The sequence below is a fragment of the Hirundo rustica genome, chromosome 5 (genome assembly GCF_015227805.2).
Source record: "Hirundo rustica isolate bHirRus1 chromosome 5, bHirRus1.pri.v3, whole genome shotgun sequence".
Lineage (NCBI taxonomy): Eukaryota > Metazoa > Chordata > Aves > Passeriformes > Hirundinidae > Hirundo > Hirundo rustica.
In genome coordinates, this window is record NC_053454.1 from 3,631,435 (window position 1) to 3,656,245 (window position 24,811).

Sequence of the window (24,811 nt, forward strand, 5' to 3'; positions counted from 1 at the left end):
CAGCTCATGAAATATTTTTCTCTTCACAGAGGACAGTCAGATGTGTGGGTAGGTTTTCAGAGTGCGCTGCAACATCAAAATGAGCAGCACCACAACGCTGTGCAGTGATGCTGATTTGTGAATTGTGTCATTGTAGATGGCTGACATTTGTACCTACTTAGACAGTTTCTGATTATTTAAATGTGAAAGTAAGGAGTGTCACTTAAGTAAAAAAGACTGGTTAAAGATGGAATTTTCCCCGGAAAAGATGGAAATTTTGTGGAATAGTACTCAGGGATGGCTGTTTCAATGTGCAGTACATACAAAGTCACACGAGAGTTGTTATACATAGCACACTTAGTACATCTCCTTCACGGGGTGCAGAAGAATTTTATGAGATGCAAATCACTTCCAAGTAGATTTGAACTTAGCAAGTACAAGCCTTTTGGCACACAAGTCTTAAATAATATTTTTCTCTTTTCATCCAAGGCATTCCAGTGAAACATTAGTCAAGAAAAAGGATTGGTTCCTGGTAGAAATAGTTTGGCTGAAACTTCCGTTCTCTTCTTTGGTATTCCTAGATAAAAGTCCAGACTGATTCTGCCAATTTCTGCCATCTAAAAGTTTATAAGGACTAAAGATGTTCTGCCTAGCGCAGCAACTTGTCTCTTCTCAATGGGGAAGAATGGATTCCTGATAGGAATCACTGCAAGGAAATACACCCACATGTTGCTAGTGCCAACTGCTTCTAGCCCAGAGACTTTCCAAGTCAGAACTAGTTTCTACACATCTAATCCACCTGTCTAGTCTAGTATTGTAACCCGCATTTGTAACTATGGTAGAGAAAGCCAGACATGTCCCCAGAATAATTTATCCATCATGTGTGTCCAGGGCGGATCAGAGGAACTGCTTTTGGATTCCATTTTTCCTCCTTTCAAATGTTCTGTCACTTAAGGCAGCATTTTAGTGTCATATTGCATCTTAAAGGACAGCAAATTCATTGAGGATAGCAGGAGAATCAAAGGCAGAAATTAATTTGACAATGTGAGGAGACACAAAAGCCAAGATTAACAAACCCACCACAATCTGCCATTTTAATCAGTACACGTAATTTTAAAACTATACACATTGTTGGGTTAATTTGGCTCAAGATAGCCACATGAAACAAATACCTTTCACATTCTTACCGGCAGGTCAGCTGAATTGTCAGAGTCACAAATTGAAGTTTACACTGAGCAATAGGATCTGAGTTTTCTATCTCAGACAGCGCACAGAACACCAGCATTTGCCTCCTTCCATCCTCCAAACTGTACCTTTGGTTTTGAAAGCTTGTACATGCAAAGCAGGGAAGGGAAGGAAAAAAGCTGGGAAACCCTAATAGTTAACATTCAGCTGTCAGAAAAGCAGCAGCAGAAGAAAATATAGTCATGCATATTTGCTTGATTAAACATATAGTGTGCATATAATATGTAAATTCTGTGCAGGCCTTAGGCTCCTGGCAAACTGCTAACACAGCCCTCAGTATGGTGATGTTTGGGCTTCCTCACCACTGACTGTTTCCTTGATAGATCTATAAAGAAAGGATTAATCTGATGAGTATGAAAATCTGGAATTGGACAAGTGTGTATAAATGCAAATTGCTACTATTCTTTTTCATGACATTGTGTGAGCAGAGGGTGGGAAAATGAAATGTCTTGTCTTTTCCTGGGTACTAAGAGTCCAGCATCTGAATTCTCTCTCTCACAGGATTAGTCTGGACAGAATATCCAAAATTCTGTTGGATAGACACATCATGGGATGGGTGAGCAACTGGCTCATGGGCTGGGCACAAAGAGATCATTATAGTGAGCAGGGTGACATCAGACTGGCCACTTGTCACTAGTGGGGTTCTGCAGGGCTCCATCCTTGGCCCTGGGCCCTTCAACATCTTTACAAATGACCTGGATGCAGGACTGGAAGGTACACTGAGCAAGTTCACAGATGGTACAGAACTGGGAGGAGCTGTTGACTCCCTTGAAGGCAGGGATGCCCTGCAGAGAGACCTTGACAAAGGAGAGGGCTGGGCAATCACCAACTGTGTGAGGTTCAACAAGGGGAAGTGCCTCTCGTGAATCTTAGGCATGGTCTTATGTTTTATGATTGTTAGTATTTGCATGAAAAGCGAATATCCATTCTGGCTTTCAAAAACTGCTGAACTCTCACTTAGACACTCAGTTCCACTGACTGTACTTCCAGGATGATGGAGAATTCAGAGGGCCTCAACAAGAGTAACTGAAGAACTAGAAAACATGACTTAGGGGAGTTTTTACTGAACCCCTGAAGAAAAGACTTTCAGGACACATAGTACTGATTTTCAAATATAAGAAACATGTAGAAAATGAAAAGATAAAAGGAACAACATTAGTCTTGTGGATAAAGCAAGATGTCGTACTTGTTTACTTTAAATCCACTGGTAACTAGTGAAGCACTGGTCTGACAGAGTTAAAAGGGCGTGGAACCCCTGTCCTTTGATGCTTTTGAGATGCTTTCACGCTGTCCTTTTCTGCTTAAGCAACAGCCAGCAGTGGTGGTGGCTGCATCAGGCTTAAGTTGGACTCTGTGAAGAGTCTGTAGCTAACATTTATGTAAATAACCATAAATGTTGCTGAAAAGCTGAGGGCTGGTTGAGCATGCAGTGACTGAAATGCGACTGGTACACAAATATGACTGCAAGGGAATCATCTCACTCCATATACAATGAGCAGTCCAGAGCTCATGGATGTCTCCTGCACAGCAGTGGGATGCACACCAGGATCAGCCCTTGAGTGGAGACACCTCACGAGGTTACTCCTTTCTCTCGAGGCTGAGAGATTCCTTGCTGTAACAGATTCTTGTTCATGGTTAACTTTGTAATTTTAGCTAGAGTAATATATAGGACTGATTGTGGACATATAATTCTTTAGAGATTGACGTGGCTCGCTGTGGCTGTCCCAAGCTATCTCCCACTCCCCGGTCCTCACCAGGTGTAGCTGTCCCCAGACCACAGCTTTGGTCCAAGTGACAGTGCGGAACAGTGCTGTCTCTGCTCTCCATGGCAGCTGATGACACAGCATCTAAGATGGGGGTGAAGAACAGGGAGGAGCTTCTTGTGTGCTTCTCAAAAGGATTTTATTCACCGAGGGGAGCAGTGACAAAAAACCTGAAAACCTGCATTCTGCACAGTCTTTTATACGGGGGAGAAACAGGCAGAGGATACAATTCTTCAACCAGTCATGGATACAGCAGGGAGGAGATTAAGGAGGGGCTCAAAATATGATAACCAGTATGAAAGACAATGGGAATGGAAAGGGTCACATGGGGCTTCGTGAAATAGGGGAATTCCCAGGCGGGGTTTTGGCAAGGGGTTGGGACAAGGACTGACAAGGAACTCTCTGGAACAAGGGCAGGGAATCAGGAGGATTGATATTATGCAGATGAGGTAACAGGTGGGTCTTGAGGTAAATGACAACCAGGCAAGGGAATAGAAAACTTGGACAATACCAAACATATCAGGGGGAAACAGGGACAAACCATTCAAAAGGGTTTACAAAAATATGCATACAAAAAAACACACCACCACAAGAGATAAAGAACTGGACAGGTCTGGGACTAACTCTGGATCCAGCTAAACATAAACTCCTCACTAAAAAGGTGTTTTGAAAGCAAGAACATCCTTTCTGAACCTCATGACTCAATGGCAGGGTCTCCTTGACTCACCCTGTCCTCCGTGCAGTGAATGATCCAGTGTACATTGCCATTACACCTTCCTAAAACACCGTCTCATTCATTATAAAAGTTTGTTAAATCACTGTTTTATATCAATAAACATGCTGCTACTTCTCTCTTGGGAGTGAAGTGCTTCACTCCATCCATGACAGCATCCAAGAAAGTTACTGAATATGCTTGCTGTTAAATATTACATTTGTATCACAGCTTGATACGACGGCACAAACAAATTAATTCAGTTAAATATATAACAATTTTTTCCAAGCAACTAAACCATCCACAGCTTGAAAGACCTATTCTGCATTTTCAGCATGGTGCTAAAATATGCACACTAAAATTTTTTCTTACTCTAGGAGGGACTCTGTTCAAAGTCAAAGAATGAGATCAGCTGGTTTAGATACTCAACCCTCTTAAAAAAAAAACCCAGCGAAGTCCATAAAATGTGAAAATGTTTTAACGTGAGAATAAAGTAATAAACCAAAAGCCTTTCACTGTTCTTTTCCATCATGGCTTTTAAATAGCAAAAATTCTGCAGCTGTGTAAAAATACAGGAAGGGAGGGTCATGAGTCTTCCATCTTTTACCCCAGCGGAAATCAAGAGTAGCCCTGCTGACACCTTAGGAATTACAATGATGTAAAACTGGTATATGTGAGGGGGAGAAAAGCCATCCAGAGGAGTATACTTCATTGGTTTCAATAAATTCTCTTCCTTTTTAACACCAGCTGTATAAAAACCTCCAATAAAATTTTATGTGCCAAGTCTGGTGTTGGAATGACCAGACACTTTCCAATAACATAAAACTGCAGTAAGCAATTAGAATATTTCTGCTTAAATACGCTGTTCCAATTTGTTTAGTGTCTCATCCTGGAGTAATTCTCCCATATCATCCACTATCTCCAGTTTTATCAGCATGATTTTCTCAAAGATATGGAGGAATATTATATTGAAACATGCATTTATATCCACATCTTTCTATGTATTTTCCCAGATGTTATATTTCACCTGAAGTTTTGCTATTGCCTTGTTAGCAATCATATTAAAAATGCTTATATTTTATACTACTTTATTCCTACCGTGAGAGTATCAAATCATCTCCAGCACAAATAGTATGAAGTTATGGAGGCTTACAGATTTAAATACTGGAGTGCACATTAATTAGTAGTACAGTCTTTTCTGAGTTAACTTAATTTTTATCTTACTGTTTTATTTTGAATTTGAGTAGCAGAATATGAAATTTTTACTGTTAAACTCCAGACTTTCAAAGTAATTTGGCCAGGATTTAGATGACATTGCAAAGTTCTTTAAATATATGTTATTGCTATTAAATCCCCACATTTTCCCCTTCAGTTAATGAATACATACATTTTAGTGAAATTGTGCAAATGTGAAATCTATGGTCACCCATTTCGAGGCTGTCCTATTTCTTCGGCTACAGTGAATAATCCATTAAAAAGGTCAGGACTGACTTTCTTCCTACAACTACCATAGCTATTAACAGTGAGCAGAAACAAGTATTTGAAATGTTTTACTATTGATTATCACAAGCTGCTTGTTCATATTCTCAAATGTGAGCCAAGATTTTGAATACCTATGACATACAAATTTGTAACAGCCACCACCAGGTGATGATCCAGCAGAGAGAGAAAACATTCAGTGATGAACTCCACAATAAGTCCTTGCATGGTGAAGGCATCAGATTAGAGAGTGTGGATTGCGATTAATTTTTCACTCTGAAGATCAAATTTAGCTAAATTAAAAGCTGTTGAACTGAAACATCATTTAGGAACTTAGGCCAACCAAAATTCTTCTATGGTATCAAACAAATGGGATTTTTTAGCATCCTCCACCACATCCACACTCAAACAAAGTTTGTTTTCCTCCTCCTTTTGAAATATAAGTGCATGTTAAAATGTAGCCTGTCTTTTCAAACTGGAATTGAGAAAAATGTGACATTTGCACTGTCCACAGAGCTTGCTTGCTTTAGCTTGGGCATCCCCGTTTAGTCCTTGCTACGTGGACATTTTGGTGCAAGAGGCTGTAAACCTGATTTTGTGGTTCCCCCTATCCTCTGTGCAGTGCTGTGTCCAGGGAAGAACTGGCTCACTGTAAAGATCACGAAGCAGGGGATTTTCATGAATTAGAAAGAGAATTTTAAATGCAGGTACAACACTACTTCTGCACCAAAGGGGAACAAATTATCCAAAGTAGGACAAGAAATGTCTGAGTTCAAATCCCAAACTTTTAAGCTGTGAAATTTTGGGGCCCTTTTCCAGTGTTAAATCTTTATGGTGAAGACTCTTTACCTCCCTGTCAAACAGGAACTTCCCTTGTTCCAACATGCTTTGCAACACACAGTGACATGAAACACCTTGCAAAAATGCACAGCAACCTTCACTCACAGTCACTGAATTCTATCAGTTGTGCTGAAATCCATGGTTTGCATGTATGTGTTTACATATATGTGCATTTACTCTATTTGTTTGTAAATATTACATGCATGCATGCAGTGTAACTAATAAATATTTTACAGAGGAAAACTGAGGCATAGAGTAGCTAAATTTGCTAGGGAGATTGCAGGCATCTCTATGGAAAGCATGAGAAGAAGGAAGAACTCCTGCACCTTTACTTGAACTAATGCTGCCTCTGGCAAATAAAGAATTTGATTTCTAGCAAGAATTCACACAGCTTAACAGCTTAAATTCCACCTTCCACTGCTTTTTGTTCTTGTCATTGTTTCAACTCAAAAGTGTCTCTCTAGAAGTGTCTCTCTAGAGACTAAGTTTTTCAAAAGAAACAGAATATATGAGTCTCTGAAAACATCAATTAATGTCACCCAAATTATCTTTCCAACTGAAGGATGAAATGCAAATAAAAATTATACTCAGTGTGTGGACTCAACACATTAATTACAGGCGAGACTGTGGTTAGACCATCAAAAATGCACACATAGTTATTTGTTTATAAAACAGACACCAGACAAGAAGATATTAATAGTTGCAATAAACTTGATTTTAAACACCCTGTAACATCATATTGCAGATGTGTATATGGTGTCCCCCAGAACGCTCTGTAGTTCTTACTGGTTTTACCTTGTGAATTTTTCTCATTATATATGTGACTGCCCTTTTTTTGCCATTCTTGTTTGTTTGGTTGGTTGGTTCCTCATCACTATTCTCATCTTTTCCTCTTTCTTGGGTAAAACCCTGCACAATAATTTTTTTATCTTTTAATTTATTATGACAATTGCTAGTTTTCATTTTCACAGTTCTGGATATTTTCACTTACCACATAATCACTAACTAACTTAAACATTCCTATTTTTTTTTTTAAATCTTAGTTATGCAAAAAGATGAAAAACAGGTCAAATTAATTGGTATGAGACTGGCTGAGTGATTTCTGTGTCTTTGCATTGTGGCCAGAGTAAATCCTGTGCTGCTCAAACTGAATTTTTTACAATGACCTTCCTGAGAACTGCCTCAAGAGGGAAATGGGAGACAAAGAAAGTGAATTCTCTGGCAGTAGGAAAGATGTTCTGAGGGTTGTACAATCACACTGGTGCTTTGATCACAACTACTGGAACAGCACTGAAGCCAACCTTTCAATATCAAACCTCCACCAGCCTGGAGCTGGGAGGGGCACTGTGCTCCTCACAGGCAGAGATATATTGATGATATTAGCTAATACCGCTAATTAAAATGGGAGGAACACATGCTGCATGTAAATATTTCATATAGATATAAAGCTATGATTTGTATGCCATGTATCTTTGTGACAGTGGCATTAATGACGACATTTTTTAAGAGAAAAAGCAGCAAGGCTTGTAGTAATTTTTTTTGCAATAACATCAAGTTCTATTCTTTCTGACTTGCAGTCAAATAGATTTTGTTAGAAATCATTTTTTCTGGGCAAACTCTTAACCCCATCCTGAAGAGGGTGATTACTAATTTCTATTTTTTCTTCTGTTCACGCAAAAGAAGAAGTGGTGGGGAGCTCTCTATAAATAACTCCATCAAGGAGGCACTTGGAGTTATGGCACTTATGGAAAAGGAATGTTCCATCCAATTTACGCATTTGTCTAAACGGCTTCTCTTGATGATGTGTAGGAATTAATACTTGAGAGACAGATGTCCAGAGAAGGACTGTTAAACTGCTTCCCCAAATGAGGATCATAGTTCTAATTCTTGATGCTTTCAAATATGTATCTATATATTACAGCAAATATCAAAGGTCATGTTCACATGTGCACTGCCATCAAGAGCATTTCCAAATTGCAGCTGGTTAATCTGGTGACATCAGCTACTCATTCTCAATTTTAATTCAGATTTCTTAAGTACTCTGTTAAGTAAAGCAATCAAAACAAACTGCTACTCATGGGAACCACCAAAAAATGACATTTCACACTAGAGAATTTTTTACAAAGTTATAGTCCTTCAGTTATCAAATACGTGGACAAAATTTAAAATATTCACAAATAACTATGTTTTATACATACATGCTACTTGTGCCGCAACATTTTCCAACCAGAAATGACATAGACACATCAGGTGAAAGTTTTTAAATGTAGGTGAGTGACAAGGATGGACTCAAGTTTAAAAACACGAAAAGACTGTAAATGGTATGAAAATAAATTGGTCAGCCAAGCAGCCCCTTTGCAAACGTAATGGATCTTGGTCTTGGAAGCCGTGTGAAGAAGCTATTACTGATCAAAGAAATTACCTGAATTTATGGGGAAGCAGCAAGAGCACGAATTGATGCAAGGCACTTACGCAAAATCATATTCTGAGGGAAACAGAAAGATTTCATGGATGATTAAGGCCTATGTAGCAGAAGAGGGGAAAGCATAACTTCATTTAATGTAAACATGATTAGGATTCTGATTCTGCATGAAATTCAAGTTCATTCTCATCTGTTTTGGGACACTTCTGGTGTTTCAAATTCAACACATTCTTAAGTACGAAGCTGAACTGTGGAAATGTGTCATTATGTGTGATGAATACTCACAAGGGCATGTGACGAGATAAATATTAAAATACATTTAAACTATATATCAGAATTAAATCTTTAACACTTTGTTAGAGAAGGAAGCTCTGTGGAGAATGACAAAGAATGAGAACATGGAGTTCTGGGGAAAAAAAAAAAAACAGATACCAGAGTGTTTTACTTAGCAACTTATAACCACATAATTCTGTATGAATGTCTTTGGAATGGGTATACAAATACTGTCAGTAGTTCTTGTGCCTCCAGGGATATCCAGGCCATAGGTAATAATTTTAAAATTTACTTTCATTACTTACACGTTTCCAACACTTGTGCCACTTTTGAACCCAGTGAGGAAACTGTGTGTCTAAAATGTATTCCTGAACACAATGAAACCTAGATATAAACACAAACAGGATATAGAGAATATGCTGTTTACCTTCATAGCTTGTCCAAGGTTAAAACATTTTCACTTTTATTTTTAATATAGATCCCATTTAAATTCTCATTTCAACTAAAAGATACAATGAGAGAAAGTAATGTTTTTTTAATAATAAGGTGATTAATATATCAAAACTATTAACAAGCAAAGCCAATTTACCAATAGAACAACATCTTTCATAGTAGGAACTATAATCAAAAGGATTTCTCTTGAAAAATTAATCCTATTTTCAAACGTAGTCCAAGGTATTCCCACCTACTTCTGCTCTATTGCTGTTCACTTGCTACTTGAGGACTCCAGTGCATCTGCAGAACCATTAAGATTTCTGAAAAAGTAGCTACACTGGTACTGTGTGAACTACTGTTACATTTAAAATAGGAGAGGAATTGGAAAGGTGTGGAAGTGCCTTCTAAATACCAAGCAAGAAGTTTTGGGCAGGAAAGTGAAAAAGCACATTAATTCCTCCGTCCAACAGACTCTAAGCAGGGCAGATCTTGGACCTGTGTTATAAATCAGAATTACCACCTGGATCAGAATTTTTTTTCTGACAAAAAGCTTGCCTTACACTCCCAGCAGAAAGTCACATTATCATGCAAGAAGAAAATTTCCAAAGGAACCCTCATGCATGTAGAACACACACTACCATCAGGTGAAATGAAAAGTTTCAAACGTTTCTGACAGCGAAATGCACAAGTTTCCCAATGCTCAGACAATTTCAGCAAGTGCATGGCTGCAACAGGCAAGTTAGGCCTGACATCTGTGAGCCACACTAACATGACACCAGATCTGGCACTAAATCCCTTTGCTTACTGTGGTGAAAGTTGCAAACACAGATTTCAGAGCAGTTTAGCACACCTATGTTGTCCTTGTACCCGGTCTTGGGTTAACACAGGATTAGGGATTAGAATGTTTCTGCTCCCTTTGTACAGAGTAAGCTTCCTCAGTGTAGCTGTGATAATCTTTCAGGAAGGAAATAATTTTTGGAACTTGGGAAATTAGCTCCAGGCCACAAAAAAAGCCCATTCTTGCCTAAATTCTACAGCCTGTGAGTAGAAAAGAGAAGATATTCCACAATCCAGTTAAAACTTTTTCTAAAATAAAGGCAAACATTCAGGCTTAACTAGACAGACCTTACACAGCCTTGGGCCAGCCTCAGTTAAACTACACCTGTTGTAACTACTGACAGAAAAAACCCAAGAGGAGACAGAGGAGGACATTTACTTTTGTCTTTCCATGCCTGTACTGCTTGACATTTTATCTCTAGAGCCCACAGGAGGTAAAGCCAACAGAAATGGGGACTGTTTGCCTTTGATGCATCATCTACCTGTGAGCAAAGTGATTGCCTCGAATATTTTGGCCAGGAATGTTTTCACTGACTGGGAAGGCAGCTGCTGGGTTGTCACTGTGACACAAAAGTCCCAACAGAAACACTGATGATCCAGAAACTGAGGCTGAGAAGGGCTCTGAGAATGCAAACTTTAAGGAATTAACAGAATAACCCCTGAGGGATACCAAGGGTTTAATTATTATTATTATTATTATTATTATTATTATTATTATTATTATTATTATTGCTTCTGTTCAGCTGAACATAGGGAATAGAATCAAACTCAATAGTTCTAATAAGAAACAAAGGGGAAGGTAAAAAAAACAAAAAACCCAAAGAAACAAAACCTCAAGCCCCAAAAGAATCAAAAATCTCCACTAAAACAAAACAAAACAAACAAAAAAAAACAGTAAAAGAAAAGGAGGTGTTTGTGAAATTGAAAGGTGGGTGGAGTTATTGCACATCTGATCAGATATCCAAGGATTTTCTCATGGCAGAGGATTCTGGAAAGCCCATGGAGGGAGGGTTTGGATGGGCAGTTTCCAGGAATTTCCAGAGTATTATTAATCTCTCTATTAATGTGGTTGCATGGAGAACATTTTTTTATGCTGGAGGAGGTGACTGGGGAGGTGATCTCTAATGTACAGCTGAAAGGAAACTCTGACACAACTTCAACCTGCCTCCTGCAGGAGCACCAAAAAGTGACGGTGTGTCAGCCTGGACCTACAAGAGATCTGCTTTTTCCAGCTCCCACCTGAGAAGGAACAAGGTTAGCTCAAAATCCTGCAGCACTTCCACTTTAGCTAATCTTTGACAGGAATGGGTTTGGAGATTCTCTCTTTCTTTTGTGCTGCATTTGTAGCAGTTAAATCAACAATTTCCAGAGTTTCCGCACTCCTATCACAGTGTCTGATGGGGAGGACATCCATAAATCCCAGAAAATGCATAAAATCCATCAATTTTGCCTTGGACAAAATTGTGGGGAGAAAAAAAAGCATGTCTCTGCAGAAATTCTAAATAAGAGTGAAAGTGAGACAACATCTGTGTATAAAGTTTTAAAAGGACCCTTAAGATGCAATAAATCATGTAAAGACAGTGAGAAAATATTTCATATTATTTCCTTACTCCAGAGTTTCCCTTTTCATTCTAGATGCTCACAGCAGTGTTCCCCTCTGAACACATGAAGTATTTTCTTTTAACTGTATTCTCAGTCTCTTTCTATAATTCAGGGAAAAATACATGCTTTTCCTGAGGGAAATTCACGCAGTTTGATATCAGCAAGAAATTCCTCCCAATGGCCTGTCACCCTCTCTGAGTTTGGTGTGTTGCTAATGTTATTGATCAGGTCCATGTACATGTGATTAGAATATCAAAGTCAACATATAGAATTATTTGGATCAAGCTTCAGACATGAAATTATATAGCTACCTACTTCATATATTTATTTTAGAATGGAATTTATCCACTCTATCAATCCAAATAATCCCATCTCTGGAAACACTACGAAAAGAGGCCAGACTGCTTTTTTATGAGTTTGGTACCTGACTTGAACATGCAAAGCTTGTGTAAAATGAATGATTATACGACATCTCTTGGACAGGATTGTGATGAACAAGGAAATGGAAGAACCCTTATCTGTCACAGTGTCCGGTTTGCGCTGACCAGCGCAGCCACAGGCCATCTCAGTGGGTCTCACTGCGGCAACGTGGTAAGGTCGGGGCGGCAGGCAGGGCGAGCCACCTCCTCCCAGTGGGAACTTGGATCCCAGCACCAGCGACGGGCACGTAGATGGAGCAAGCAACCACGGCAGCTGAATGAAAGGCAGACTCCTCTGAGCAGGGTGTAACGTAGGTTTATTGAGACAGGCGGAGCTCTGCACTCTGTAACCTGCTGCCCAGAAGAGACCCCGAGAGCAGGCCTGCAAGAGCTTTTAAGGTGGGGTGGAAACAGGGGTGGCGACAACTGGTCAGCCAGTCAGAGAAACTGAGGGGGTAACCGGGGGTGTGAACCATATAACCAGGAACCAACCACAAAATGATGGGAGGGGATTTCCAGGGCCCCAGCCTATCACTCGACGCCCTTCCCGGAGCTTTCTAGAAGCCAGGGAAGGGTCCTGGAGTGATAGACAGGGCGCCCAAGGGGAGAGAGAGGGGATTGACAACTGGGATCAAGGGGGAAGGGGTGATTGACATATAACGAACAGGGGCCACTTAGCAGTAAACAAGTCAGAACCATTACAGAAACAGGGGGGTACATCGAACGAACCGCTACATAAGATCTGTATAAATTTACATAAAACAAATAAAACAAATCACCCACCACCACACTTATCACCAGACGATACTTTATACTGTTTTACTGTAATGTGCTGATACTACAGGGTGGCAATACAATAGTTTCAAACTCTGAACAAGGAAAACTCTTGTGAATACATTTGTAAGGAATTGGGGATGATGTTCAGATAAATAGAGAATAAAAAACTCTCATATTCATGAATGAATATGGATATAGTTTTAAATATAGTACACTACACTGTAAAGCAAGGTTTAAAATAATTAGAGCAAGGTTTAAAATAATTGGATTACATGCAGTACATCCCAGTGAGCAGGGACTCTGGTTCAAGTGAAATTAAATGAAACTTCTTTTTTTTTTATATTATGAACAAGTGCTATGAGCCTTGGGCACATCATTTTCATCAGCCATTAATTAAGGATTCTGATAAATATTTCCTTCACAATCTACAGCAAAGTCTCTTAAATTATTACATAAATAGTAAGTGCCATTGAATCAATATAGGCCAGTTGTGCTGCTGATTTCAATGAAATGCTACCTCTTTGTTAGGGATATTAAAATTCTGAATATATTCTGCAGGAAAGCAAAGACAATTTAGAAAGCTTTTAAAGCAGCAGAAGCAGTAAGGAAGGAAGGAAGTTGTCTGACAGATGTAGAAACTTTTAACACGATCAGATTAAGCCATAATTAAATTTTACACTTCAGCATGGTCCCACAGGCTACACTGACTGCAATCACACCTGTGGGGAATTCCAATTAAATACAAACATGGTCGGGGGTGAATCTCTAAGAAATGTCAATCCATAATTCACAACATGCAGGGCAGAATCCCCCACCTATTGCACTTCCCTTGCTAAATTAGCAACTGATTTAACTCAGCAACAATGTGTAACTCAGTCTTGCATGAACATCCAGATCTGCATGCCTTCATTCAGCCATGCTTCTGGATATTGCCATGACAACGATGTGGCATTCTGCCTTTAGAGGATTTGACAAGGGCATGACTTTGGTGGCACAACAGAGAATACCTGGCTGTGCTGTAATAAGGGGTCCTGCAGGTAAATTATATTCTACTCCTTTCCAACACAAATCATTCTTTGATTCTATGAATACTTCTTTGTTAAAGAGAATTTCATTGTGCTTTTTGCCTAAAGAAAAAAATTCTGAACTCATTCTGTATTAACTGAAGTGGTCTGGTGATTTGCTGATCTCAGGAACAATCTTGAGACAAATTATTTGTATTAGCAGTGTTTTCCAGCTGTAGTAGAAAAATGGGAAAGGTTCAAATCTTTTTTCTTCTAAAACAAATACTCAGAGCTGTGTGTAGACTGTGAGTGAGGAACTTTGCATTTCAATCTTGATTTCTGGTCTCCTGATCCTGGTGTACTTGGCTGGGTACATGCTAATTTCCTTGGGAAACGAGCTAGTCTTCTTTGAGATTAAACCTAGACACAGCAGACAAAATGGTTTTCTACACATTCTGTCCCAAGAAGAGTATGGATATTGACTGTAACAGGCTAGGTTGTCTCCAAAATCTACTCAGCCACCTTTTTGTCTAGAACGAGCCTGTGCCCTCAAGCTCCACAGCAACTCTGATGTCACATGGAAAAGAAATTTGCTGCTCACCTGCAACACACATTCTGTATTACCTTGGACACTTTCAATTAAATTTTCTGATGGTACTTTTGGGTCCATGGGGCACCACAGGGAGCCCACAGGAAACTGAGCCAATGCAGTGCTTGGACAGATGGAAAGAATCTTTCACGTGTCTGTACAGAGGCTGACACTCCACAGCATGAAACTGAATATATGACATTTCTGATTTCTCTTACATTCATTCATCAGTCCAATTCTGCAATAGTGTTGCATCTGTAATTTTTCATGGACATTCACAAAGATGTATTCCATGGTCACAGAAACACCTGATATCCCATAAAGACATCTGTTTTGTTCTCTCCCTCTCCTGTTCTTCCTGCTTCATTAATATCTTAGCCTACTCAGCTGCTGGTCACTGTTTCCTATCAGGTACACTTTCACCAACATTTTAGCAAAGGCTAAACATACAGGTCAAAACCCCAACGAGGTCTAAGGCAACAACAAGCAAAATAAATTCACCAAAGCATACAAGCCTTCAAAGGTAACCTAAGTGCAACATTCATGCAACTCACTTTCCAGCAGGGGACTTCACAGTCATCTGAGCTGTACATAACGACAAATATAGTGATAAAACACGTGCATATAAACTTGGCATGAAGATCCTTGTCCATATTTCCAGTCACACAAGGAGATCAGGACAGCCAAGCCTCAGCTGTCCTTGGAAATGGTGTTTACTGTTTTCAACCACCTTCTTCTCTTTCACATTTCTTTCTTGACTGCTTGAGTAAAGTGAGTGCAAGCAACATTGATATTTTCTCCTGTGACTGCTGTTTTCTTCAGAGATGAAGGAGAGTTTTCTCCCAATCACACTGGCCAACTCCTGCAGCACCCCACTGCCTTGTGCATGTTCAGCCTCCCTTGTTAGCTGCTCCCTTAATCTCTTTTTTCACTGCTGCCACCTCTTTTCTTTTCCAAATCCTCTTAGTATGCAGAGGTATCTTGGAGTAGGCATTTCCAAGAAGAATGAAGGAAAAAAAAAAAAAAAAAAAAAAAAAAAAAAAAAAAGGCATTTAATTTCTGTGTTTTTTCACATTCTGAATCACAGTATTGTCTCTCCCACCCATATTTTCCCTACACTGCTACTCCCCATGAGCCACCACTTTGATAATCTCAGCAACCTGCTGGCTGGGAAACACAGCTGTGAAGAGAGACAGCACAGACTCATAACTGAAAGCAGAAGAAAGCCACTCCCTGGACAGTTAATATTCTTATTCTTGTCCTCCTCCAGCTGATAGAGCTGCCTGGGGATGCTTCCAAAGAAAAAAAAATAAAAATTTCTGTTGCATGCCCACCACTGGATAGACTGAGGTAGATTCTGATATGTAAAGTGGTATTGCAGCAGCTGCCCCACAGCAGCAGAAGAAAATATCTGTACTGTGCTGAAAGCTGAATTTATCTTTCGTGCACATGAAACCAATGGTTGCCTGCAGAAGGGAGACATCGTTTTCCTAAGAAGTGGAAATTCTGGCACAGTGGGGAACAGGATATTAACTGAATAACGTTACAGACACTGTTTGAATATGAGAAGGGGGAAGAGGAAGACGAAGAAATCTAGAGAATAAGACAATATCCAAAACAGACAATGATGAGAGAAGACACAGCAGTGCATATAAAACCAGGCAATCAGAAAGCAGAGAAATGTAAGGCTGAATACAAAACACTTCAAGGGCTCTAACAATATTACATTGTTCCAAACAGGGGAAAACACTAACTCATCAAACCAACTTAGTAAAAAAAACCAGCAAGGTAATGAGAATGAATCGACCATAAGGCAAAATGTGAGTTTGTCAATCCATACTAGGTTTTGGACTGTGATTTGGTGATTTTCATAGATGTCACTATGTCACACAGTTATTTAAAGAACCAGTAGGAGTTGCATAGCAGAGAGAAAAAAGAATGTGTTTTCCTCTTGCTGCCTTAAGCTGAATATAAAGATAACAATGTATGGATACAGAAAAAGCTATATGATTCTCTTTTCTGTAACTTTCATGAATTTACAATGATCTGGGCTGCTCTGACTGTGCTGCTGTTACCTCAGAAACTCGTAGTTCCAAGACTTCTGGATGTATTGTATGTGTTCTAGTAAGGAGGCACCTGTGCTCCTCACATCAGCTGCTCTGCTGTTTCCTAACCTGCTTCCTCTGTTTAATGCAAAAAAATGGTGTATAATTCTCAGCATAAAAGTGCATCCCATCTGATGTAGAGGGGACTTGCTCTATTTGAACACAGGAAGCTGCTTTAAGGACTGAAACTCTTGTAGGGAGTCCCTTACAGGAGACTGTGCATTGCTGAAGAGCAACTGCATGTAATTGCTGACTCCTGAACATTGACTGTAATTATTATTAAGTATTAATATGCCATTTTCATAATTAATAAAAAAATGCTCTGTAGATACAAAGTAGTAATTACACAAGCTTTGGTTTTGTTGAGCAGAAGAAATACATTTCAGCTGATTTTATGTGTGTATTCTGTAGACCATAATGATTCCATTACCAGGTGGTATATTCTGCTCTTTTATTCAATTACTCATAGTTAAGCTGGCATCAGAGACCATCTTTCATTCAGAGATCAAGAAGGAAAAGATGATTTTTGTAAGTGCCATTTATGAACACAAATTCCTTCCTTCTAATCAACCTGGTAATTAAACTCTTAAACTCTTAAGAAAAAGTGCTACCAAAAACAGAAAAAGAAACCAAAGAATCCTGTTGAAGTCTTTTTCTTGTCAGAAAGCTTCTTTTCACTCCAGTTTCCTAAGTAAATCTGCCTTCCTCTAACCCCACTTACGGTTTTCAATGGCTGTTTCTAAAGTGTCCTTATTTTTCTTTTCCTGTCCTTAAAGCCTGATGGTACTCACACCAATGAAAAATGAGGAGGTTTCTGAAAAAAAGTTGTAATTAAGATCCCTCCCAGAAAGATGAGGTGGATGTATTTATTCATTTGCAATCGCATTACAGAAGTGTCTGAAGGACTCTCTGTGATGAGTAAGGCACAAACACATCTTGAAATATTGTCCTGCTCTAATGTTTTTTGTAATATGGAAAGGAAAGAAAGAAGGATTTGACTGATGTGAGGATTATTATTTCCATTTGCAAGTTGCCACTAGTGCACAGACAAGTTAAGTGTCATCCTGAGAGGCACAAAGTGTGCAAGAACTAGAAATGTACCAAGTCCCCACCCCAGGCTTCACCCATAAACTAATTTTCACCTTTCCATGTGCTTCACCCTTCATTGTCTTCCAAGAAGTTTATACTTTGAAGTTCTCAATCATATTCTAAACTCCTAGAATAGAGTACATTATGGCTAAAATAAAGTTAGAAAAGTAACCTTATCAAGCTGACAGGCCATCTATCAGAATTTACCATACAAATAAAACTAAACCCCATAAACAAATGACTGATTTAATCAAATCATCAGGGTTCTGTACTCAACCAGACACTCAGTGTTTGCCTTGTACTCCTTGTTCCACATTGCTGCACTGCTCTCATCAATACTAATATTAGGTATTCCTTGCACAGCCAAAGGGGCGCAAGATAAACCACAAAATATGTTATTGAGTTCCTGGGCAATGACCTGAGCTGATTTTTCTGTTCCAATACAGCACACTTGAGGCAGTTCTTTAAAGACTAAGTGAAGTTCTCTACTTAGGAGAAATTCTTCTCTGTGGGGGCCTCAGCACTGCCACAGGTTGCCCAGAGAAGCTGCGGCTGCCCCTGGGTCCCTGGAAGTGGCCAAGGCCAGGCTGGACTGGGCTCTGAGTAACCAGATCTAGTGGAAGGTGTCCCTGACCATGGCAGAGGACTGGAATTAGAGGATCTTTAAGGTTTCTTCCAGCCCAAATCACTCCATGACTCTATTATTCTATGATTTTAATTTCTTGACTAATATTTGTTCTAGTTAAATAGTCTTGGATCTACATGGCCAAATAGAGACAATAGTGCTTCCTGGTTCTAACAAATCAACTCCCAGTTTTGTAAAGGCCACAGGTAAAAGGACAGAGCTATCTCTCAAAGCTTCCTAACTTGAAGTGTGACAGGAGAACCCAAGTCTGCCATACACTGCTTTTTCACCTATCCACTACAGTCTCTGCATTATGCTTTAAAATCCACCTCATTTGCATCCATTGATGGACAGGCAAAGTCTAGAAATTTGTTTTATGGGTATTAGAATTGATTTTATGTGTGGGACCTGCTGGACTGTTCCTCACATAGGGCAGGAATTTTCTGATGGCATTTTTGCATTACCCTTGTGAGGTGGTGCTTCATGTATTTCAGATCTCAGCATTTATCATTAAGCAATCATCTTTATCAGCAGGGAGACAATCTTTTCATGTAAACTCTCGGGTTGTTCACAGCCAGTCAGGTACCACAGAAAACAAAAGAAACATGAAATTGTAGTATAATTCACATGGTTTCAATCTCAGGTTGTGATCCAAATGTATCTCATAAATAAGAGTTTAGAGACGTCCTGTTTCAAATTTTTAGGTTTCTGAAGATTATTTTTTAAATGAAAGCTTTTACTAGTAATTCTAATCACACTCTATATCAATTTGACATTTCTTTTAATTTTTCTTTACTTGTTTGGAAAAACCTCCCAATTCTTGTATCAAGACATTTTTTCTTGGTCTGACAGTGAGATTTCAGACAGGGGTAAACAACATTATAAAAATAGAATAAGCTGTTTGAGCTAAATATTTAAGACCCTAAAGTGGCATCATCAACTGGTTAACTACCAGAATTTATCAACTTCTCACACATCATTAAACCAGCAAGAGGAAGAGCAACTTTTTCTATCACTACCTTTGAAGTTTAAAAATTATATCTAAACTGTTAAATTCACTAGGGGAGTTTTCATACAAGGGATTTGATACCTTACAGTGAATTTGAAGCTGGAAGATACTATTAGATAATATTGCAATTTTCTCTGCAATACAGATGAAATATTTGTATCTGACAAGCTTTGCAGGGATCCTAATAACTTGTATTTATCTACCTTTTTGTGAAACTTCATGACACAAATACAGACATATAAATTGTAAAGGGGCTGTAAAGCAGCTCTCAGCACAGAGATTTCAGGAGACTTTGTAACTGAGAACTTTGTAATAATAATTACTTGTAAAAAATGTGTTCTACAGAACACATTGAATGAAATTGAATGAAAGAAAGAAAAAACCCAGATGTTCTGAATGAACAGAAGAAATGTCGGGAAATACAAAATCAGAAAACAAAACCAATACAAGAACTAGAAGATCATAAGACATAAAGGTGAGAGTGTAAAGAAGCTAAATTTACGGAGTCTGGAAGAGCGAAAACTGGGGGGCAACACTGTCTTAGCCTATAAATATCATCAAGGTGAGGACAGAAATAAAAGGAGGAAATTATTCCGTTTCAAACTATGCAGGCCAGCAGATAAGGCCTCTCCCTAGAAGGGAAGTTTAGATGAAAGATTTTAGCTCTAGGTGGAGATGAAACAGTGATCAGAAAACATGACAGTCCAGGATCTGACCCTGAAATGGGGTGTTCACAGCAACAGATATGTTTCACTTGTGACTCTTCATCTAAAAAATCTGCTACTTCAGGAGTTTGAGCTGCCATTGATTTCTCATGATCTCCTCTCAGGCAGCTTTTACATTTCTGACACGTTAGTACACTGAGCTGCTGATTTGAAATTGGTCATAGGTTATACAGGGAGGGGAAGATATTTGATGGCCTGAGGTATGCTTATCTCTTTGAGGTATCATGGGGAAGTTGGAAGAAATATGTTTATAGCTCTTTCTGGAGGTGTTAGAGAGATACCAACTTCTGTGGAAGACACAAATGCTCTTTTCCATAGCAACTTCCAAATATCATATCTATCCTTGTTCTTGATTCAAATGCTTCACAGAACAGACACTTCATTTTCCTTCCTATCCTTCACATCTTTCTTTAATTGAATACTTCCTTAAAAATACTCCCACTTTATTCAAATAGCTTCAGACACCTTCTTTTCCTGCTATTCCTGCTCTTCCTGTGACCCTGCCTTCAATCTAATCCTTGATCATGACCACAATCTTGAAAGAGCATCTGAAGTTACCTTCAGAAACTGAGAGCAGTCTAAAGAAGGAACTTCCAATGCCTTCTCTCCACTTCCTTTACCTCTTACAGTACTATTTAAAGTATCAGATAAGGTTTATCTCACCTTAGAAATAGCTCTTTCCAAAGATGTGTCAGTCCCCTGACAGCTCATGTAGGACCATAAAGTGAAAATGTAGCTCCTCTTGGTAATGACTAAAGCTGAATGACAAAAACATCAAGGGCTGGAGGGTGGGCCTGTTGAATGAACTTGGCAGATATTTATGGCACTTCTCAAATTTTAGACCTGCAACATCATCCAAGAAATAATTCCTACGAACCTGGATCTTGTTCCTTCTCGTGATTGTCCTGAAACAAAATAGAAGAGAAAAATCCCTCTTTTGAAGGAAGTAAAAGTGAATTCAGTTCTCTGAATACTAGATTTTACCTACACCCAAGGAAGAAAAACCATATTTATAGAAAAGGAGACTTGGTCTCTTTGGTTAATGTAGTCGGTTTAAATATCTTATTATAATTCAAAAGGCCAATATTAGCAATAAATATAGGTGTGTATATATATATTAGGAGTGTATATATATATTAGGAGTGTGTATATATATATATATATATATATATATATATAAAAAAAATACATAAAACAGAAAAAATTAGACACATAGTCTTTTATGGATAATAGAATCAAGTCTGCTGACTTGCCATATACATTGGAAATAAGGAGAGATTCCTAAGAAGACCAGAATCATGATTACAGAATTAAGAACTTGGTAAATATTTGTAGTACAGGAAATTTGACTCTACCACATGAGAGCTGATCATTGCGGGGGGGAGAGCAGGCACATGGTCTTCGACTGCATGAGACGCCTGGAAGGGGAAAAAAAATCCCTGAACTTATCTGTTTTCCTTCTTCATTATGGACAGAACAAGCAGTAAGAGGCTTACATTTCTGAAATAGAGACTTCAGTTAGGCCTCAGGAAAAAGGTGTCTGAAGATAAGTAAAGTACTGACATAGATTTACTGGGGAGATTATGCATCACAGAATCATTTTCATCTTTCAAGAACAGTTTAGACAAACTCTCGTTAAGAATGCTTTAGATAGAATCAATCCTGCCCCGAGGCAAGGAAAACTTCTGGGGTTTGCTTCTGCCAAGAGGATGAAGGGTGGAACAGAAAGCCTCTTGCAATCCTTTTTAAGGCATTTTCTTAATGACAAGGCTTAATGTATGAAAGTTGTAGCTAATTTAGTGTAGGTGATGGATAAAATCTGTATTTTTAATAGGGATGGCTAATAACAAAAAAAATCATGATAAGTGATTTGATTGATTCTCCATTCATTTAAACAATTTTTAAAATAAGACTGAATACCAAAATACAAAATAATTGCCAAATGCAGTTTTAGCTAATTACCAAGACAAAGGAGTTATTCCAGGAGAAGCCCTATGGCCTATTTTATGCAGCATGTCATAATGGCTCTAACTGGCTCAATAATCTATTAATTTTGTTTATTCATTTTAGTTTGTTTGCTTTTTCCATTTGCCATGTTCATTTTTCAAACTGTTTCCTGACCCTTGGTCCCTTGACAGCATGCAAAAGGCTTAAAAGTGGGGGTTTTTTAAGAGATAACAGTTTATCTCAAGTAACTTTTCTACCTGGCAATTCCTCCACACTAAGTGGTTTACTCACTATGGGTAGGGGAAACAATCCCCTTCAGGACAATAAAAACCCCCATTAATGTGTTTGAGGAAAATATCTTTATAATAGTTAATGATGATGTGATTAATGGAAATACAGATTAAGCCATTCTCCACCTCAATAGAAACATCCTTAATTAATACACATTTAAGTACTAGGCATTAGATTGCAAATGGGGGCAGGAACAATGAAAATACTCAGAGCAGTTTCCCTCCTTTCATGCAGCTTTTAAAGCCCTATTTACAGAATTCCCTGATTTATTCTCTGGTTTGAAGTTTTGGGCCTACATGCCCTAGCTAAACAAGAAACCACACATTAGACAAAGAGCTGTATTCATCCCCATCTGCCGCTTCCTTCCCTATGGGACAGACCAAGGCCAATCTGCCTTGATAGTGTAAGCGCAGTTTAAGGACAGGTGGTCCGCACAAAAATGGGAGGAGAAAGATTAATTCCAGTCTCAAAGGAATTTGAGTCTCTGCATAAGTCAAACAGCAAAACTACTTACACTTATGAAACTACTCCAGAATTCACTGAACAAAAAAGTGAATTCCCCCTAATTTTACATGGACATGGTGTCTTTCAAGAAAAAAAAAAAGAAAAAAAAAAGAAAAGAGATTAAGTGAATTGATATTTTCATTTAAAATCTTTGAACGGGTGCATAAAAATTAAACTAAACATTCAGGTTCCTGAGACCTGTTCAGTGGACTTTATCTCAAAGTTTTACTTCTTTCCTCTAACACTTCTTACATGACTGTCTCATTTCTCTTGGAGAAAAAAAAAAAAAAAAACCTCACTTTTTCCTTCTGTCTCCTGCCTGCAATCTGTAGACAGTAAGACAATAATAGTGAAAATTAGAAAGGATAAAAATGAACTGAGAAAGAATGGCTCTGTACCTGTTCATGCAGTTCTCACACACCAATGGCATCCATCTGTACACTGGGGGCCAAAAGAAGAGTAAGAAATTCTTTAGGTATCACATCTCTTCTTCCAGGTGTTTCAGTCAGTCCAGGCCTGCTCTGCTGCTTTATTTTCACCCTAAGTGGGGTAATTAGGGCCAGCAGAAAGTTATTTCCTCTGAACTTGAGCAACACTTTTAGTCAGATCTCAGCATTACTTGTTGGGGCTGATTTAATCCAAGATGCAAACAAGAGCAAAGATTTTGTTATTGAGTGTCAGACATTTTGGTCCCATCTGCAGTGGCAGTTAAAGGTGAAAAAGAGGTAAAAGAGCTCACTGTCAGTTTGGATACTGATTATTTATATCGCCAGTTCTAGCAACCCAAAGCAAGATGAATATTTGAACTGCTTGCAAACACAAATGATGTTGAACAGGGTAAGTGCATCTCCATTTATTATGCAGGGAGCTTGGGAAGGCAGAATATATTTATTGTTAATAGAATATTCACCTCAAGCTAGACCAACATGGTTTTTGTTTTGATAAAACTTGTCCTTGAGGAGCCAAACACAAACTTCTGAGCTTTTGCAAGGATTGATATCCATATTATGGTTATCTCATTAGGGGTCTGAGTTGCCAGCTGACTTCTACTCTGAAGGTGATTCTACATCTTTACAAGAGGAATAAAGCCACAAAAGCTGAGGACAGAAGTTTTCTACCTTCATTCTATAGCTGTAAAAAAGATGCATAGAGGTGTATGACATCATGGAATAACACATAGTGCCCCTTTTAGCCCATCCTGTAGAAGAAAATTACCTTAAATTAAAAAAAAAAAAAAATCGTCATGGGAAATCCAAATATAAGTACTAGCTAGCAGTTGGGCAACATCTATAAATGAGAAATAGTGTAACAGCATTACAGGTTTTACTCCATCTTCAAAGCCTAGTATTTACTTCAAATTGTGTCTTCAAAGAAAGGGAAAAGGCTGAAATGTGAGCTAAAAAATTGATAAGTCCAAACTAGACAATTGAGAGCTGAATTTTGAAAATATAATGAATTCAGAGTCATAAGGATCCATGCTTTTGGATCTAGACAGCAAAAAATGTCACTCCCAATCTGAATCCAATCTTATAGGAAAAGAATCAGATTAGTCTGTTTAGTTCATTTATACACACACACACACACACACACATACATTTCTCCTTGTTTCTCTTCTCACATGATTAAACTCATAACATGGCATCACATTCAGCAGGTAGACTTGATGGAAGAAGATGAAAAAAGGCAAAAATTTACCATTAGTTTAACTGAATAAAACAAACTCATTAACAGGGCTAAAACCAGAAATACAAATTGTTGTTGCATCCCAGTGGTCCCAGAGAATTCTAAAGGATAAATCAAGGACATAAGAATCAAAGCGTCAGTGATTTTGCTGGAATATGCTTGAAGCTATTTAATAGCTCTTGCAAAATGGGTCGAGGAGAAGAAACAGTCATTCTGAAGCAAAGTGAAGGGATGAACAAACAAAATCACCACCTAGAAAAGTCTTAAATAGCCTTTATTACTGCCACAGCAGCAGCAGTGCTATTAAATAAATACAGTCTTTTGTGGATATTCATATTAAAAATAGTCAATATCCAGTACTTTTCAGCCTGCTCCATATCTCTTTATTGCCTTTCTAGTAGGAGAGACAAAAAGCATTAAAAACTAACTCATATTCAGATGACCAGTTTTAGAGAGT

The 24,811-nt window shown here is 38.5% G+C and overlaps 1 long non-coding RNA gene across 1 annotated transcript; it reads right to left on the reverse strand.

Annotated features, from left to right (window-relative positions):
- Positions 1-13,127: 13,127 nt before the first annotated feature.
- Positions 13,128-23,174, reverse strand: LOC120753289 (uncharacterized). The gene is made up of 4 exons (XR_009207893.1): positions 23,070-23,174; positions 21,285-21,347; positions 20,593-20,834; positions 13,128-15,356 (listed from the first exon to the last, which is right to left on the reverse strand). It is a non-coding gene; the product is annotated as an uncharacterized LOC120753289 (long non-coding RNA).
- Between the last annotated feature and the right edge of the window lie 1,637 nt (positions 23,175-24,811).